Source organism: Capricornis sumatraensis, chromosome 18 (genome assembly GCF_032405125.1).
Source record: "Capricornis sumatraensis isolate serow.1 chromosome 18, serow.2, whole genome shotgun sequence".
NCBI lineage: Eukaryota > Metazoa > Chordata > Mammalia > Artiodactyla > Bovidae > Capricornis > Capricornis sumatraensis.
In genome coordinates, this window is record NC_091086.1 from 68,536,842 (window position 1) to 68,556,977 (window position 20,136).

The 20,136-nt window shown below is 41.9% G+C and overlaps 1 protein-coding gene across 2 annotated transcripts in view; it reads left to right on the plus strand.

Annotated features, from left to right (window-relative positions):
• Positions 1 to 20,136, plus strand: part of CTNND2 (catenin delta 2) — a 935,828-nt gene that overhangs the window by 863,027 nt on the left and 52,665 nt on the right. The window lies entirely within an intron of this gene.

Here is a 20,136-nt window from a genome sequence, read left to right on the forward strand (position 1 = left end):
CTGTTCAGGACCTTCTAGAGAAATCGGTCTGGAGCTTATCCTCACGTCCTGAGCCAGGCCTGTGTACCGTTGACTCCGGGGAACGCAGAGCCAGTTTTCCTTCTCACAGAGTAGGACGAAGCAGAATCCAGGGGTAAGGACAGTGATGATCACAGCTGGTGTCGTGGCCGAACCATCATTTTTATTTAGGTACCTTAATTTGATTTTGCTTGTCTCCTACTCTAATCTTAGGGACCTGGAAGGTGGGGAGGTCCTTCAAGATTTCTAAGTGCACTAAAAGTGAAATTGCAGACTGCAGAGGATCACATACAACAGAGGATATGTGAATATTTGTCAAATAAAATGCGATAGCTAACTGCTACCTGTGGTCTCTTCATCAAAGGAGCTGCTCTAAACCCGAGCCTAAATCCAAATGAATGTTTCCCAGTGTATTCGTTTCCTTTGGCTGCTCTAAGAAAGTACCACTCACTGGGTGGATCGAACCACAGATATTACTGTCTCAGGGTTCTGGAGGTGAGAAGGTATTGGTAGGCAGGGCTGTTTCCTTCTGAGGCTGGGCTGGAGAAGCAGTCTCAGGCTTCTCCCCCAGTTTCTGGTATATTCTGGCCCTCTTCCAAGCCCCTTGAATTGTAGAAGCATCACCTTGATCTCTGCCTTCATCTTTACATGGTGTTCTCCCTGCGTATGGACTTTCCAGGTGGCGCTAGTGGTAAAGAACCCACCTGCCAGTGCAAGAAACAGAAGAGACGTGGGTTCAATCCCTGGGTCGGGAAGATCCCCTGGAGGAGGGCATGGCAACCCCCTCTAGTATTCTTGCCTGGAGAATCCCCATGGACAGGGGAGCCTGGCGGGCTACAGTCCATACAGTCAGTTGCACAGAGTCGGACACGACTGTATCGACTTAGCATACATGCTCCCTGTATATGTGTCTGTCTCCAAGTTTCTCCCTTTTATAAGGACACCAGTCAGACTAGATTAGGGACCTACCTTGTTCCAGTGTGACCTCATCTTAATGACATCGGCAATGACTTCATTTGTAGATGAGACCCCATTCTGGAGTAATGGGGTCTAGGACCTCAACATACGAGTAGGGTGAGGGAGATACACGTTAACCGCTGTGAGCAGCGTTTCCTGTCTCCACCCCATTTCACCCCATGGAGCCCCGTCAGCTGCTAAGTGAGCAGCCCCTTTGCCCTTCACCACAGGACAGGGGTAAGCTCCCATTTTAATGTTTCTGGTTAGAACCAGCAAGGACGAATGTCCTGAGTCTCCAACTAAAGAAGGAAAGAAAGAAGAGAAGACGGAAACGGGGGAAGCATATTCTTTAAGAAACATGAAGGGCAAAGAGAAAGGAAGAAGAGAATTGAACAGTGTATCCCCAAATAGATGTCTGTGTTCAAGTCCCTAGAATGTGTGCATGTGACCTTATTTGGAAAAAGTCTTTGCAAATGGAATCAAGTTCAAGATCTTGAGAGGACAGCATCCTGATCACCCAGGTGGACCCTGAGACCAATGATATGTGTCCTCAAAGAGACTTTTGGATTTGACACGGAAACTTAGAAGAGGTGGCCCTGTGTGGTTGGAGGCGGAGCCTGGAGCCGTGTGCAGGCGCAAGTCAGTAAATTCCAGAAGCCCCCAGAAGGTGGTGCTGCTGACACCTTGATTTCAGACTTCGGGCCTGGAGAAGTGTGAGAAAATAAATTCCTGATGGAAATAGGTCTCTTAACACCCAGAATATCACCCACGGTGGCTAAGGGGACACCCCTGTGAAGTCCCGAGGTCCTCTCCGACTTTGCCCTGGTCTAACTTCCTGGAGAAAGAGCAGAACCACCAGATGGTTCTGTGTTCTTTCCCAAGTCATCCCCTGACCAGGGCTATTTATTCCAGTCCCCGCCCACCTCTCAGCACCCGGCATATGACCTTTGCAGTCTGTCACCATAAGACCTTCAGGCAGCTAATGGAACTGCCCAAAGGAGGACCACTGAATCTTCATGCCTTCGAGCAAGCTAATGGTCCATACCTGCTAACAAGCACACTCCAAGTCTCTGCTGATTTTGAAAATAAGCTAGCAGAATCTGTTCATACTGTATAATAAGATGTTCGGAAAATAACTTTTCTGTCATATGAACACTCCTAATTGTTTCTTGGTTAATTTTTATTGGAATATACACTGTTGTGTTATTTTTCACTGGACGGCAAAGTGAATCAGCCATACATATATATTTGTTGTTGTTTAGTCGCTAAGTCATGTCCGACTCTTTGGGACCCCATGGACTGTGGCCCACAAGGCTCCTCTGTCCACAGGATTTCCCCAGCAAGAATACTAGAGTGGGTTGCCATTTCCTTCTCCAGGGGATCTTCCCAACCCAGGGACCAAACTTGAGACTTTTGCCCTCATCTCCTGCTTTGGCAGGCAGATTCTTTACCACTGAGCCACCAGGGAGCCCATATATGTACATATAACCCCTCTTTAAGGATTTCCTTCCTATTTCAGTTCAGTCACTCAGTTGTGTCTGACTCTTTGCGACCCCCTGGACTGCAGCACACCAGGCCTCCCTGTCCACCACCAGCTCCTGGAGTTTACTCAAACTCGTGTTCATCAAGTAGGTGATGCCATCCAACCATCTCATCCTCGTCATCCCCTTCTCCTCCCGCCTTCAGTCCTTCTCAGCATCAGGGTCTTTTCAAATAAGTCTGTTCTTTACATCAGGTAGCCAAAGTATTAGAGTTTCAGCTTCAACATCAGTCCTTCCGATGACTATTCAGGACTGATCTCCTTTAGGATGGACTAGTTGGATCTCCTTGCAGTCCAAGGGACTCTCAAGAGTCTTCTCCAACACCACAGTTCAAAAGCATCACTTCTTCGGTGCTCAGCTTTCTTTACAGTCCAACTCTCACATCCATACATAACCACTGGAAGAACCAAAGCCTTGACTAGATAGATCCTTGTTAGCAAAGTTATGTCTCTGCTTTTGAATATGCTATCTAGGTTGGTCATAACTTTCCTTCCAAGGAGTAAGTGTCTTTTAATTTCATGGCTGCAATCACCATCTGCAGTGATTTTAGAGCCCAAAAAAATAAAGTCTGATACTGTTTCCCCATCTATTTCCCATGAAGTGATGGGACTGGATGCCATGATCTTAGTTTCCTGAAGGTTGAGCTTTAAGCCAACTTTTTCACTCTCCTCTTTCACTTTCATCAAGGGGTTTTTTAGTTCCTCTTCACTTTCTGCCATAAGGGTGGTGTCATCTGCATATCTGAGGTTATTGAAATTTCTCCCAGCAATCTTGGTTCCAGCTTGTGCTTCATCCAGCCCAGCGTTTCTCATGATGTACTCTGCATAGAAGTTAAATAAGCAGGGTGACAATACACAGCCTTGAGGTACTCCTTTTCCTATTTGGAACCAGTCTGTTGTTCCATGTCCAGTTCTAACTGTTGCTTCCTGACCTGCATATAGGTTTCTCAAGAGGCAGGTCAGGTGGTCTGGTATTCCCATCTCTTTCAGAGATGATGTGGTGACCTACACAGTCAAAGGCTTTGGCATAGTCAATAAAGCAGAAATAGATGTTTTTCTGGAACTCTTTTGCTTTTTCTATGATCCAGCAGATGTTGGCAATTTGATCTCTGGTTCCTTCCCATTTAGGTCACCACAGAGCACTGAGTAGGGTTCCCTGAACTAAGCAATAGGTTCTCATTAGTCATCCATTTCATACAAAATATTCATAGTGCATATACGTTGATCGCAACCTCCCCCTTCCCCTCCTGGTCCCATATGTTTGTTCTCTACATCTGTGTTTCTATTTCTGGTTTGCGAATAAGATCATCTATACCATTGGCATCTGGTCCCATCACTTCATGGGAAATAGATGGGGAAACAGTGGAAACAGTGTCAGACTTTTATTTTGGGGGGCTCCAAAATCACTGCAGATGGTGATTGCAGCCATGAAATTGAAAGACGCTTACTCCTTGAAAGAAAAGTTATGACCAACCTAGATAGCATGTTCAAAAGCAGAGACATTACTTTGCCAACAAAGGTCCATCTAGTCAAGGCTATGGTTTCTCCTGTGGTCGTGTATGGATGTGAGAGTTGGACTGTGAAGAAAGCTGAGCACCAAAGAATTGATGCTTTTGAACTGTGGTGTTGGAGAAGACTCTTGAGAGTCCTTTGGACTGCAAGGAGATCCAACCAGTCCATTCTGAAGGAGATCAGCCCTGGGATTTCTTTGGAATGAATGATGCTAAAGCTGAAGCTCCAGTACTTTGGCCACCTCATGCGAAGAGTTGACTCATTGGAAAAGACTCTGATGCTGGGAGGGATTGGAGGCAGGAGGAGAAGGGGACGGCAGAGGATGAGATGACTGGAGGGCATCACTGACTGGATGGACGTGAGTCTGAGTGAACTCCAGGAGTTGGTGATGGACAGGGAGGCCCGGCGTGCTGCGATTTATGGGGTCGCAAAGAGTCGGACATGACTGAGCAACTGAGCTGAACTGATACCATTTTTCAAGATTCCACACACATGCATTAATATACGATATCTGTTTTTCTTTTTCTGATTTGCTCCACGCTGAATGGCAGCCTCTGTGGCCATCCATGTCTCTACAGATGACCCAGCTCCGTTCCTCCTTATGGCTGAGTGATGCTCCGTTGCGCATCTGTCTCACCTTCTTTAGCCGTTCCGCTGTTGACGGAACTTCTAAGTGCTTTGAAGTGATGCCTGGCTTGGATTTTCATGGATTGTTTTGGTTTGTTTCGATAGTGCTGACCATAGTCATTGCACTGTAATAATTAAGCTCTTTGTAGGCCAAAGTGTAGGTTCTTGAGTGATCCTTAATTGTTATAGTGCAGTGACAACCGGGAAAATCAGATTTCTGAAGTCGAATGCACACTTCAAGTTTTCAAAAACTACAACTGTTTAGATAAGAAAATTCAAACACCAGACACTTTGCTGGGCTTTAGGGCCACTGATCTAGAGAAAGTCTGTGTCTAATACGTTCCTGCCTTTCTCAGTCATCCCTGCAGTCTCTTCCATTTGCTGTTATCTTCCTCCTTTGCTACAAGTGAAATCCCATTACAATAAAGAAACTGCCAAAGAACCATCTAGCTTTTTTCTTTTCCTAGAATTCTGCACCATTAAGTGCTGCTTGTGATAAATGTGTCATCTGGTCCAATCTAGTATTTAGTCATTTTCATTGAGTGGGATTACAGGAAATAAACTTTGGTCTGTATTTGGCCCTCTAGGCTCACTTTTTATTTTGCTTCTGCCTTTATATCATTTTATCTTTATCTTCACATCTTTTCTGTTTTTCTATCTATCACCTTGTGGAGGGCCCATATAATTATAATAGTTGTTAATTCTTTTTTAGGATAGCACAAACATACTCATCAAAGTTTTAAATTTATTAAAGTATAAATCCTTTATGTTTTAGCTGTACACACACAACATTAGCCTACAATATAAACACTGGAATTCTGGATACATGAATAATGCCAACAATTTTATATGAAAGGTCCACTGTGGTTATTTCAAAAAAAAAAAAAAAAGGCAATATTATATAGCCCAAGCTATTTTTACAGTTCATAGGAGGAATATTTTCACTAGCTAGGGAATTTGGAGAAATACCTAAAACACAACCAATTTTTATTAAAATAATTTATCATTATCTTTGGGTTCCAATAATGAAGCCAAAATTGAAATTGGAATTCTGTCTACTATAAAAATTTAAGACTTCCTGGGTTGTCCAGTGGTTAGGACTCTGCAGTTCCACTGGGAGGGGCACAAGTTCGATCCCCAGTCAGGGAACTGAGGTCTCACATGCTGCATGGTGTGGCCAAAAATAAAAATATAAAAGAAAATATATCTCTTTATTATGAAAAAATACCAAGACGTAAGGGCAGAAACTTAAAAAAAAAATAATAAGCTGTGACCTAGATATTGTGTTGTATAAATAAATACTTTAAAAAATCAGTCTCAAAGTGAGGACAAATGAAGAGACAATTACATTTTAATGAAAAGTATCATTACTGTTGTTAGTAAGGACTGCCATAAGTCGTGTTACACCCAGAGAAGATTATCTCCTAAACACAAGGGAGACTGGGGTCTTATAAGATCTGGAACAAATTCAGACCCCTGACGTATAATTTAGTGTCTCATGATATGTGTTAGAAGGTTAGGTTGAATGATGGTCCAGACAGCCCCAAGCTTCCTCAAATTACCTGCAGTCTGAGGTTAACTTTAGATGTCAAGGTGGCTCTTTCATGCCCAGGTTTTATATAAGCAAAATCAGAACTGGGGGACGAGTCACCTAAGTCAGAAAAGAGCCACTGGTATTCAAAGCTCACATCGCTAATATAAATTAGAATTAGAATTGCCCAGTGGAAAACAGTGCTTGGTTCAGCTGGTAGATACTAGGAAGAAAATCAACTTGGAACACTTGAAGTGAAATTCAGTCTATGAGTTTCCTCTATTTGAAAACCTGCACTGAGAATTCTTCCATAAGCAGCTCATTGGTTAATGAAGGAGATGGAACTGTAGGCAGATCGCTATAAATCCTTCTTCTGTGACGTCATCTCTCTGGTTTGTGAAGTCCTCTGTGAACGAAGTATGGGAGTAGGAGGTGGATGTATGAGATCACAAGACAGGTGCATTTAGGAATGAGGGATATTTAGAGTGGGAATTCCAGGGGGCTCAGTGTTAAAGAATCCACCTGCCAATGCAAGAGACACAAGAGACACAGTTTCCATCCCTGGATCAGGAAGATCCCCTGGAGAAGGAAATGAAAATCTAGTCCAGTATTCTTGCCAGGAAAGTCCCATGCACTGAAGAGCCTGGTCACAAAGAAGAGTTAGACACAACTGAGCGAATAAGCATGCGTGCCCATATTTAGAGTGAGTCAGCCAGTGCGCCTACGTATCCTCTGCTCCCTCCTTTTGCACGGTTAGAGCAGCTCTTTTATTCTGATTTTTATCGATATCAAATCAAGTTGCTATAATATGAAGATGTCTTTGGTGGTACAGATCTGTGGGTATTCAGTGACACATAAGTATAGTAACAAGAACAGAAATGTTGCCACCCTTATTCCAGCAGGACCACCCCAAGAGAGCACCACCCCAAGTGAGCACCCCCCCCAGCACCCCAGTCCTCTTTCTGGGAAGGGAATGAGTGTTATGCACCAAAAGATTTCTCCATTCACACAAATTTGGGAAACTCTAAGCTAACCTAAATCCAAGTGGTTTCATTTTGTCTAACTCCAGGACTGAAGAGCCTTCACGTTGCTAATATACGCTGTAAATCTCTGAGTTGAGTATCAAATACAGCATTTCCTATGTGTGTGCTACAGTGACACTTTTTTTTTTTTTTTAGAATACTACACTCTGTAGAACTTGTGTTCAGGGATCTGTCACAAAATAACAAAACCAGCAGAATAAATGTGACTGTATCCCCACTGAAGTCCTGTGACTGCATCTTCTTACATTGTGTAGTCAAAGGGCTCATGTAAGTTGTTTATTCATGTATCAGTAAACAAAAAGTTACTAGATGTCATCCTGTCCTTGGTTTGTTTCCATTGTTCTGAGTCCTTTTCTAATTAATTAATTTTTATTGCAGTCTAGTTGCTTTTCTGAATTTCAAGCCCACTCTGGGAGACAGTGAAGGACAGAGGAGCCTGGTGCGCTCTAGTCCGTGGGGTCACAATCAGACATGACCCAGTGGCTGAACAACAACTACAGATAGTTGTTTCACAATGTTGTGCTAGCTTCTACTGCATAGCCATACATGTACATTCATACCCTCCCTTCTGGATTTCCCTCTTATTTAGGACACCACAGTGCCTTAAGTAGAGTTCTCTGTGCTATACGTTATGGTCCCACCACTGGTCTATTTTATACATAGTATCAATAGTGAATGTATCAAGCCCAGTCTCCTAAATCCTCCCATCCACCCCCTCCCCACCCCACCCCACCCGCCGTTTTCCTTTCCAGCTTGATTTCCATAGACTGGTTCTCTATGTCTGTGTCTCTATTTCTGCTTTGCAAATAAGGTCATCTATACCATGTTTGTAAATTCCACATATACATGTTAATATAGGATGTTTGCTTTTCTCTCTCTGACTCACTTCATTCTGTATGACATGCTCTAGATCCATCCATGTAACCTCAGTCTTAGACGTATACCCAGAGAAAACCATAATTCAAAAAGACACTTGCACCCCAGTGTTCATTGCAGCACTATTTACAATAGCCAGGACATGGAAGCAATTTAAATATACCTCAGCAGAGGAATGGATAAAGAAGATGGGGGTACATATATACAATGGAATTTTACTCAGTCAAAAAAGGAACCAAACTGGGTCACTTGTCGAGATGTGGATGGACCTAGAATGTCATGTAGACTGTCCTTGGTTTATATTACTGTTGAAAAGATCAACTACGTATATAAGCTAACTAGAGAAGGCTTCTGTGAATGTCCATAGAACAGCTGAATAAAGATTACAGGTTACAGGGTAGGTGACATACAGGTGGTACCGATTGTACTTGTGTAAGGAGGGCTGATTGGAGAGAGGATTTTCTGGCCAGGAGACGAATGGAAAGATGCCAGCGCCAGGAAACAGCTCTATAACCTTCAACCTTACTCACGCCACTTAATCTCTTTGGCCTGTAGTTGTCTTCTATGCAAATCGGAAATTGTACCTGCCTTTTCTACAGCCCTGGCGCTCAGTCGCTCAGTGGTGTCTGACTCTTTGCAGACCCTTAGACTAGCCCACCAGGCTCCCCTGTCCTTGGGATTTTCCAGGTAAGAATCCTGGAGTGGGTTGCCATTGCCTCCTCCAGGAGATCTTCCTGACCCAGGGATGGAACCGTCACCTCTTGCATCTCCTGCATTGGCAGGCGGATTCTTTACCACTAGCGCCACTTGGGGAGCCACTTCTATAGCCCTGGGGAGATAGAAAGTAGAAACTGAAATAGATGTGACTTTTCCTGACAACATTAAACCAACTATATGATGTAATCTATGAGTTGTGGCCCTTTGTGGCCTTTGGACACTAACTTTTATTTTGGCAGAGGGTAGATCAGTTTGAGAAAGCAAGAACATGGGAATGCAATGCTGTGACTCTTCACCAGGTTCCTTGTGTAAATCAACGCATTACTGTTACCAAATCACAATCAGACTGGGGGACTACCTGTAGATTCATTTTCCTGAAAACGAGCTTTTCTGACAGAATTACTGACCTCATCTTGTCTCAGACACGCTACTCTCTGAAATTTTCATCCTGGGAGAGTTACTGGGTCTGTGTTAGATAGCAATCTTGACCTAAAAATAAAAACTTTCCTAGGTTTCTCCCCTGAAGCTAGAATCATCAGTGTTTGGATTTGCACCTTTCTTCCTTTATGCTTTCAAAATGGTGCAACAAACTGAGATAATAACTTTTTGCTATCAGGCTCAATATTTCATCAAATTGTTTACTTCCTATTAAAACATATTATACCAGCTACTTGCCTCATTTTCAGTATTTCTCAACAGCTACTTTATTTCTAGTTCAAAAAGGTGTTTCAGAAAACCCCCTGTTAATTAACTGCAATTTTTATTTTTAGAATGATTCTTATACAAACTAAACAGGCATATCTTTGCCAACTTCTTATCGGTATTTCTGCTCATTATCTTACATCTTGACATTTCAACAATGTGAGAATTTCTCAGAGCCTGATTCACTGAAATCCTTTGCATAAGATCTAAAGGTGCTGAAAAATACAATTCCTTTTGTCTTCCAAGCAGAGGGAGCTGGTTATTCATTTGGAGGTGATAACTCTGGAAAGAACTGCATGCTATATTCTGCACACCTGTAAGATTTGCTTTACTCAACATTCTTTCTCTTCAGAGGGTTGAGTTACGGCCTGAATCCTTTTCTCTAACTGCTTACCAATTCTGGCGTGTGAAATGGATTCTGATTATGTCTTATAAGGCTGTGCTTGTTTTGTTTTGTTTTCAAATCATAGTTATTAGAAAAAAAGCATAAGGACTGTGAGTGTTTCTTCTGGAATTGGTCTTGGCCTCTACCCACAGCAACCACTGGCTCCTCATCTCCAGCTAATCTCTTCTTACTCTGACTTTTCCTTTCTCTCTGTTTATTTGGATAGATCATTAATCAACCAAAGCAACTAGCAGATGCATAAAAGAAGGTTCACTTTTTAAAAATCAGTACATTTCATTAAATATTTTTTCTATTTGATGGAGCAAAGGGGCAGCTGTAGAAATGAACAGATCCCATTCTGGGAAAGGGGTGGCTGGTGTGATTAAACCAAGGGTTAGTATTGCCACTTGAAAAGCAGAGACATTACTTTGCCAACAAAGGTCCATCTAGTCAAGGCTATGGTTTTTCCAGCAGTCCTGTATGGATGTGAGAGTTGGACTGTGAAGAAAGCTGAGCGCCGAAGAATTGTTGCTTTTGAACTTTGGTGTTGGAGAAGACTCTTGAGAGTCCCTTGGACTGCAAGGAGATCCAACCAGTCCATCCCAAAGGAGATCAGTCCTGGGTGTTCGTTGGAAGGACTGATGCTAAAGCTGAAACTCCAGTATTTTGGCCACCTCATGTGAAGAGTTGACTCATTGGAAAAGACTCTGATGCTGGGAGGGATTGGGGGCAGGAGGAGAAGGGGATGACAGAGGATGAGATGGCTAGATGGCATCACCAACTTGATGGACGTGAGTCTGAGTGAACTCCAGGAGTTGGTGATGGATGGGGAGGTCTGGCGTGCTGCGATTCATGGGGTCGCAAAGAGTTGGACACGACTGAGCGACTGAACTGAGTATTGCCACAACGACTTTCCAGTCTGAGAAAGGAAAGTACAGACAAAAGCATCAAGAGAAAGGGATGTTTACTATTAATAACAAATTGTTGCAAGGGATCCAGGCTTAAAAAAAACCAACCTTCCATGTTTAAAATTTATAAAGCACAAATTTACCACGGTTTGTAAAGTCTCGTTTAATCCATTCATGGTGAACAGACAGTGGTTTTTTCACAAGATAATCAGACCCTGTGTCATACATCAATGTTGCAAACATCAGAGATGAAGTTGACTCCAGAAAATTGTTAAAGATTAGTTAATTGGAACGAAGGCTAGAAGGGCGAGCCTATGTTTCTTTTCCTTTTTGCTTTTTGGATTTGTTTCCCTGCACTGGTTTCTTGTTTTGCTGTTTTCTGGCTCTGAATTTTGATGAGCACGTGATGTAGGCATTCATGATGGAGTCAGAACAAGGTACTAGTTTTCCTCCTCAGTCCTTCCCGCTGTTGAAATTCTTACCCTAAGACACAGATTTAACCACTGATGTTTGTGGTTGAGCAGTTTCCTCAGCTGTGACCATTAATTTGATGGTTGACCAGTTGTACAGACATAGGTGGATCAAGTAATGTGGATTCATTCACAGAGACTTCTGTTCATGATTATCAAAACTAGACCTCAGTTCAGTTCTGTTCAGTCGCTCAGTCGTGTCCAATTCTTTGCAACCCCATGGACCACAGCACGCCAGGCCTCCCTGTCCATCACCAACTCCCAGAGTTTACTCAAACTCACGTCCATTGAGTCGGTGATGCCATCCAACCATCTCATGACCTATGTGATGATAAATCTTAAGTTAACTTTTGTTTGTAGATCTGAGGTCTGTAATCTTGTTTCCTTTATGTAGCAGAAATCTTTCCTTTCCTTTCTCCTCGTCTACTGGGGTCTGTAACCGAGCACTTCTGCCAGTCTCTACCTCCATCACCCGTAACTCAGGGATTATTCCATCTCCATGAGCTCCAAGTGTCCAGTGCTCCTGGCTGTGTTGACTATAGGGCTAGGATACCTTAAGCCATGTGAAGCAAGCCAAGCCAGTGTCCTAAGAGAATACTGTAGACATCAATCCATATATGAAATCTGCTTGTTTTTATGGACTTGTCATGCCTAATTATGGACAAGGGCAATGGCACCCCACTCCAATACTCTTGCCTGGCAAATCCCATGGATGGAGGAGCCTGGTAGGCTGCAGTTCATGGGGTCACAAAGAGTCAGACACGACTGAGTGACTTCCCTTTCACTTTTCAATTTCATGCGTTGGAGAAGTAAATGGCAACCCACTCCAATGTTCTTGCCTGGAGAATCCCAGGGATGGGGGAGCCTGGTGGGCTGCCATCTGTGGGGTTGCACAAAGTCGGACACAACTGAAGTGACTTAGCAGCAGCAGCAGCATGCCTAATTAAGTTGTATTTGCCTTTATACAAGACATCTATGGTATGGTCATAGATACAGATTTGATTTTTTTTTTTTCCAGTTATGTTCTAGTAGAAAGGAGGATAGATTCTAGTTCAGTCTATAAAAACTTGTAGTCAAAGAAGTTAAACCAATTAGACATGGGGCATTTTTTATATTATTTAACTATTATTTTCAGTGGTGCAGACAGGACCACTCAACATATATTGTTATCCCTAAGGGATTATTATTATTACTATCTTTTCCTGATAGCTTATTGTGTAATAAAATTTTTAAGAGATTTTTTTTCCTGAATTTTGAAGAATTAATTAGAATGAGATTCCATTAAAAGAGAATTTCACCTAGTTTTTTATAAGCATAACCTGTTAAATCAAGCAGAAAAGACCAAGGAGCCAGAAAGAAGGATTTTATGAAAACCCTAGTTCAAAATGGGACATTAACCACAACTAAATTTGTTTCATTTAGTCTAGGTAATTAGTCCTTGTTCTCTTGATCTTGGGTTAGTTTGGAGTCCAAATTCTCAAAGTGGATGAGTTCTGGAACCCTGATTCTATCCCTTGGTGGTCTGAAAGATGTTCATTTATTGTGAGTCTATCAGCTTTACAGGAGTGTCTGTAACCAAGAGCCTGTTTTCCATTGTAAGTGTTAATGGTACCCGTTAGAGTTCTTTGATCAGGATCTTTTGATGTTTCTTCTAAGAGACCCAGTTACTGATCTGTGGCTCTGAGAGGGTCTTTAGGAGAGCATGAGAGAAAATCAGAAACCATTTGCTGATGATAAGGTCAAGTTGCTCTGATCATTTTCTCATCGCAACCAACAATATCAAACTCGAGACACGTTTAGTATTATAAGAAGTTAGTCAGTCCATGGGTTTGGTGAATACCGATCATCTCATATAGCTACAGCATTGTTGCTGCTCACTTGCTAAGTCATGTCCGGCTCTCTGCAGCTCCCTGGAATGCAGCGTGCCAGGCTCCTCTGTCCTTCCCTATCTCCCAGAGTTTGCTCAAATTCCTGTCCATTGAGTTAATGATGCTATCTAACCATCTCATTCTCTGCCACCCCCTTCTCGTTTTGCCTTCAATCTTTCCCAGCATCAGGGTCAGATACAACATTAATGAAATACAAATATAATATCAGTCCAGTTCAGTTGCTCAGTCATATCCGACTCTTTGTGACCCCATGGACTGCAGCACACCAGGCTTCCCTGTCCATCACCAACTCCCGGAGTTTACTCAAACTCATGTCCATCAAGTCAGTGATGCCATCCAACCATCTCATCCTCTGTCATCCCCTTCTCCTCCCACCTTCAATCTTTCCCAGCATCAGGGTCTTTTCCGATGAGTCAGTTCTTCACATCAGGTGGCCAAAGTATTGGAGTTTCAGCTATATATGTTTTTTCCTTGTGATGAGAACTCTTGGGAAAGAGGGTCATTTTAATGCATTTCTTTGGTTATTAGAAGACTGAACTACATTCTTCCATGAATTTCTTCTTCATGACTTTTAACTATGTTTATTTGGAGTCATTTTTTGATGTTGATTTGTAACACATGATATGAAAGGATAGTAAAAATGTGCCTCATTCCCCCCACCAAAAAAAAAAAAAAAATGAAGAAGCTAGTCAGTGACTCCCATTAGAGTAAGTATATATTACAGACAGTGAGGGCCCTGAAAACTCTCCAGGATGTTTTAACTTGTCCCATGAAGAGTGTTAGGATTCCCACCAATGGAAAAGGGCCTTTTAAACCTAGAAATAGAATATTTCTTTTAATAACTCATTGGCCATGGTCATGCCATTCTTTAACATGAAAGGGAGCATGCCTCTAACCAAACTGAAAGGTTCATAACTGCTGAAGCATCTTTATAAGACATGTCATCCTTGAGAAGGTTGAGTTTCTCTTTTTTTCATTTGCCAGGTCTTTTTTTTTTTTTTAACTGAAGGCTTTATAAATAGGACAGCTCTTAGAATGGTAATAAGCCAAATAAAAACTTACAGAATGCCAAAAGTATCTAATTATTTCTAGCATACCTTATCTCATAAGATGATGAAGAAAGCTCTTTGATGTTACCCAGCGGCACTCTGTGAAATGCCAGAGATGGTTTAGATATAAAATACATTTTTTAAAAGTTTTATTAGTTTGACTATGGGGTGCAGGTTTGGGGAAGGCAATTTCAAAGGAGCTATCAGGAGACACAAGTTATAAGTTCTGAGTGCCTAAAGACAGGAAATAACTGCAGCTTGGTTCAGAACTTTCCTGTGTAAACAAGTATGCAGACTTTTTCAATAATCCAACTCTGCCATCTTGAATGCCTCACCTCTTTGGTCTGAAAAACCACATAAGCCAGATTTAAAATAGAGATGTTTTACATTTGCTTTCTCCCTTTTCATAATAAACTGTTTATATTAGATGTCTTCAAAGTGGCAGATTTTTAGGAAACATTAAGCTCCAAACAAGAAAAGCTCCTTTCCAAGAAAAGAAGGAGAAAAAGGAGCTAGCTGTGTGCGTTGCAGGGCTGTGACCACCCGCAGAGTGTTGTCCTGCTGATCCTTAGTCAGGACTAATAATTTTCCTTTGGCGAAGGAGAGAAAGGCTCTTTTCACATTAAACCTGTAGACTCACAGTCACAGGGAAATCAGCGTTCACATCTTCAGCCCCTGAGCCATGTAAATTCAGAGCAGAGAGAAGATTCTGGGAGATGGTGGGTAGCAGGATTCTATACCCCCACACAGACTGCAGTTTCACTGGCAGAATCTGTCCAGTGTAACTATTTTGGAACTCTGGAGTCTGATGAAGGCTTGCAACCATCAGAGGAAAGCTTGGATGGTAGATTATGGTTATTTTTGGTCATTGTCAGCTCTTAGCAGAGTAGCAGCTACCCTTTTCTTATCTCCAGCCCTCAGCAGGAAGCTATACATGTGTTCACGGAGCAGCTTGTATGCGGCTGGTGGGAGCTAGGGTAGGCAGCGAAGACTCTGTCCTCCAGATATTGGGGGATCTGTGTTTGGATCACTGTTACTGATCATGGAGTCGCAGACACAGAGGCAGCTGTTGTTCTGCACCCCCAATTGTTAAACACCCCTCACTTTTCAGCTGGAGTGGCTTCCGGGCAGTTAACGGGTTGCTACCCTTCCCTTCCCCTTCATTGCTGTCTTTCTCCCCTTTTGGGATTCAGATAGTAAGACATTCCAAAGCAAATGCCTATGTGGAGGAAATTAGAAAGTCACCCCATGCATGAATTAGAGTAGCTACAGCAGCAGGCAGAGAAAGGGTACAGGTTCAGAAAAGACCTGAGACCTAAGGTTGACACCTCAGCAAACAGACATCCTACAATTAAAAAAACAAAAGCCAGCAAACCTCAGGAAAGGGAAGAATCTGATTTCCAGGGTTGCTTCATTGTTAGGTTGCAATGTCCAGTTTTGAACAACAACAAAACCACAGTGGATACAAAGAAGTCGGGAAGTGTAGCCCATTCCACGGAAAAAAAAATGAACCAGCAGAACCTTCCCTGAGAAAGACCAAATGGCAGAATTGCTAGACAGACTTTAAAACTCTGGATAATTACAGTAGCTTAGTATTATTGTAAAACCAGTTTGTAACTCCACTTTTTGTTTTTTACACGATTCAAGAAAATAATGCATTTTTAAAAATTATGTGTCTAAAAGCTAGTATTCTTGTACCCGTGGCTTAAAACTCCATGTTTAATTTTCTCTATACTTTATGAAAGTGAGGCATTGAGAAAACAACCATCATTTTATATTTTTGGACACATGTAAAGATATAGATTTGTATGTGAAAGTATAGTTTGTATATGTTTGTAGAGTTTTGTAACTGAAAGTGTTGGGGTGGAGCCATAAACAAGCAGGGTTTTTGTACATTATTGAAGTTAAATTGGTATAAATTTAAATTAGACTGTTACAACTTTAGTCCACATGGTAACCACGAAAAAAAATAGTTACAAAATATACACCAAAGGAAATGAGAAAGGGCTTAAAACATTTCACTGCAAAAAAAAAAAAAAACCAAATAACAAAAAAAACACTGAAGAGCATAATTTGGGAAATGAGGGACCAAGAAACCTAGAAGGCATGTAGGAAAAAAATAGAAAAACAACACACGTTAAGTTCCCCCTTCCTTACAATAATTATTTTAAATACAAAAGTGTTAAACTCTTCAATCCAAAGACAGAGATTGGCAGAATGGAAAGCAAAAAAAGCTATGATCCAACTACGTGCTGTCTACAAGAGACTCACTTTAGATCCAAAGACACGTGGACTGAAAGAGAAAGGATATTTTTATACCTCTGCTCATAGTAGCATCATTCACAATAACTGAAATATAGAAGCAAGCCCAGTGTCCACGAGTAGATGAATGGATAAACAGAACATAGTATATGCATACAATGGAATAACATCCAGACCTTTTGAAAAGAAAATTCTGATATATTCTACAATACGAATGACACTGGAAGACATTATGCTGAGGAAAATAAAGACACACGGTATGATTCCACTTATATAAGAGACTTCGAGTTGTCAACCTAATGGACACGAGTTTGAACAAACTCCAGGAGATAGTGAAGGAAGGCTGGCCTGGCGCCATGCAGTCCACAGGGTCACAAGGACATGACTTAGCAACTGAACAACAACAAAAAGAGTTGTCAGAATCATAGGGATAGAAAGTAGAATGTTGATTGTTAGTGGATGGAGGGATGGGAAGTTATTGTTTAAAGGTTAAGTAGAGTTTAAAAGAATTTTAGTTTTGCAAGATGAAGAGCTCTGGAGATATGCGGTGGTGATGTTTGCAAAACAGTATGAATTTACTCAGAATCACTGAACTGTACATGTAAAAATGGAAAAGATTGTAAATTTTATTATGTGTATTTTACCACCATAAAAAATGGAAGATAAATTCCTAATTTAGAACAACTCAGCAAAAACTCACAGGTCAGGTTTAGCGGTGTTAGAAACAGGGATGTCAAAGAGATACTAAAACCTCATAGACAAAAGTGTCGTCATGTTCCTGATCTAGGGCTGTTCTCAGCTAACCTTTTTCTTAAAACATCTTTCCTCTAAGGTTGGGCTTCCGAGGCGGCGCTAGTGGTAAAGAAGCCGCCTGCCAATGCAAGTAGATGTAAGAGACACAGGTTTGATCCCTGGGTTGGGAAGATTCCCCTGGGGGAGGGCACGGCAACCCACTCCAGTATTCTTGCCTGGAGAATCCCACAGACAGAGGAGCCTGGTGGGCTGCAGTCCACAGAGTTGCACAGAGTTGAACACGACTGAAGCAGCTTAGCACGAGCACACCTCTAATGCTGGTATGAGAGATTTTGAGTTACCATGGTCACAAAGATCAGCTGTAACAGAGGATTGATTGTATCAGGATGGTAACGATAACCCTGTATGCAAGACAGCAGACACAGATGTATAGAACAGTCTTTTGGACTCTGGGAGAAGGCGAGGGTGGGATGATCTGAGAGAATAGCACTGAAGCATGTATACTATCATATGTGAAACAGATCGCCAGTCCAGGTTCGACGCATGAGACAAGGTGCTCAGGGCTGGTGCACTGGGATGACAGAGGGAGAGGGGTTCAGGATGGAGAACACATGTACACCCATGGCTGATTCATGTGAATGTATGGCAAAAACCACTACAATATTGTAAAGTAATTAGTCTCCAATTAAAATAAATTGAAAACAAAAAACAAAAACAGAGGACTGTATCAGTGATCCAGAGTGATGGACAGTCAGTTTAGGAACGGATTCAGGAGTACAGGTGGTTACACCATAAATCCACTCACTACTCAACATTGCCGCCACCCACAAGGAAACGAATGGGAGTGCACAAATCAATATCAGAAATAGACTTAGTCCTGAAATACAGGCAGTTAAAAACAAATAATCAAGAAGTAGGCATAGTCAGCGAGAACAGAGCTCTGTCCACCCATTGTGAAGTTCTCAAGGAGTGCCCTTCTGGGGCAGCACACTTTGTCAGGTCTCCTAAACAGAAGCCCCCCAAAAGAAACAGAAACTAGTTTTTACTCCTAATTTACAAACACAGGGGCCCACACACACCTGTGTGAGGAGGAAGGGAAGCAAAGTTACAAGGCTGCAGTTAGTATCTCACTAATAGAAACAGTAGTTTGTGTGACTTTTTACATAATTGTAATACATCCAACAGTCATCTCATATCAGTATTGCAAAAGTCAGAGATAAAGTGATTTTCATGAGAGGCTAACTTCGAAGAACTGACCCAAGGATTATTTCTGTTGAGGATTTGAGCAAGACACAATGACCTTTATGTTGGGGAGAGTAGCAGTTTCTGCCACTTGAACATAATGGAGACCTTGCTTCTCATTCAGAGCTCACGGACTGGGAAACTGTATAAGATGAAACCATACTTCCTGCCTGAAGTAATTTTTTAAATGACAATAACATAAACTAAGGCATTCCCAGGTGGCTCAGTGGTAAAGAATCTGCCTGTCAATGCAGGAGACGCGGGTTCAATCCCTGGGTCGGAAAGATCCCCTAGAGGAGGAAATGGCAGCCCACTCCAATATTCTTGCCTGGAGAATCCCATGGACAGAGCAGTCTGGCGGGCCACAGTTCATGGGGTCAAAAAGAGTCAGACAGGACTGAACATGCATACACACTATATAAACTTAAAGAAAAAATGCTCTAGTCAAATCCTCTTCCTCTCCTTGGTTTTGCTTTCAACCTTGGTGATGTCCAAGGTCACAGAACCAGTCTTCCATATTCATTCAGGAGTGGGAATGCCCCTGTATGCACAAGAACCGAGTTTGTTGTCTCCTCTCTCCATCACTTCCACGATAAAGGAGAAGAACCCACCCACCTTCACACTTTTGTAAATCAAGTTTGTTTGACAGTGAATTGTGGGGGTTAATGATAAAGTCACCAGCATGCTGAGCTCAACAGAATTAAACTCGAAGCCAGAGGTGAGAGCACTTTAATGATAAACAGATAAAGCAAGATGCTCAGAGGAGTATCTGGTACCAAGGATCTTCTCCAACCTCTTTTAAGTGCTGTCATTGGAAAATAAATATGCTGCATTTGGGGGTTTTCAGGCAAAGAGTTTCTGTCAGACACGTCTCAGCTGTCGTCAATTGAATGAAGACACTTTCCTATTTCAGTAATTTAGACTTCAGCAATTTTTTTTTTTATGTTCAAGCTAAAATAAGCCACCTAAACATAGGATAAGAGCTGATACTAAGATTATGAAGTCCTATGTTTTATACTGCTGGGAATTAAGATATCATTGCCTCCTCCCATGGGGTTCCATTTCCTGCCCCCAAGCTCCATGTGCCAGAGACTTAAATAGCAAAAGAAGTCATCCTTTAGAGACCTGTAAGGTGGAAGAATATTCCAAATGGGTTTTAGGAGCCACCTAAATATGTCTGATTAGGGGGTGGGAGGCAAGGCAGGAGTTGAACTTTGGACACATGCCAATTCCACCCAATCTGAAAATTTAAGAAAAGCCAACTTGGCTGCAGCCACTCCTGTACTTAGTTCCAAAAGTGAATCAATAGGACAGGATTGGAACCTGCAGATGGGATGAATTAATTGTCTTCAGGGTTATTGGTAATACCTAAATGACTTTGTAAACTAAAAGTACTCCATAAAGATGTCCTTCTAAGTACCTCTGTCATTGGAAGGAGCATGATTGACAATGATAAAGTGAATTAAGGAATCAGAGATGTATGTTATCTTATTTTTTTTCACAGGAAGTAAAACATATCAAATTAGTAAATGTTATATGGTAGAACCATTGAGTTAAACCCCATCAGAGAGACAAACAGTTCATCCACTTGCCCTAGTTCAAAGGACACCTCATTTTATATATCATTTGTAAAGTTTCCCTCTCCTGCTTTGAAT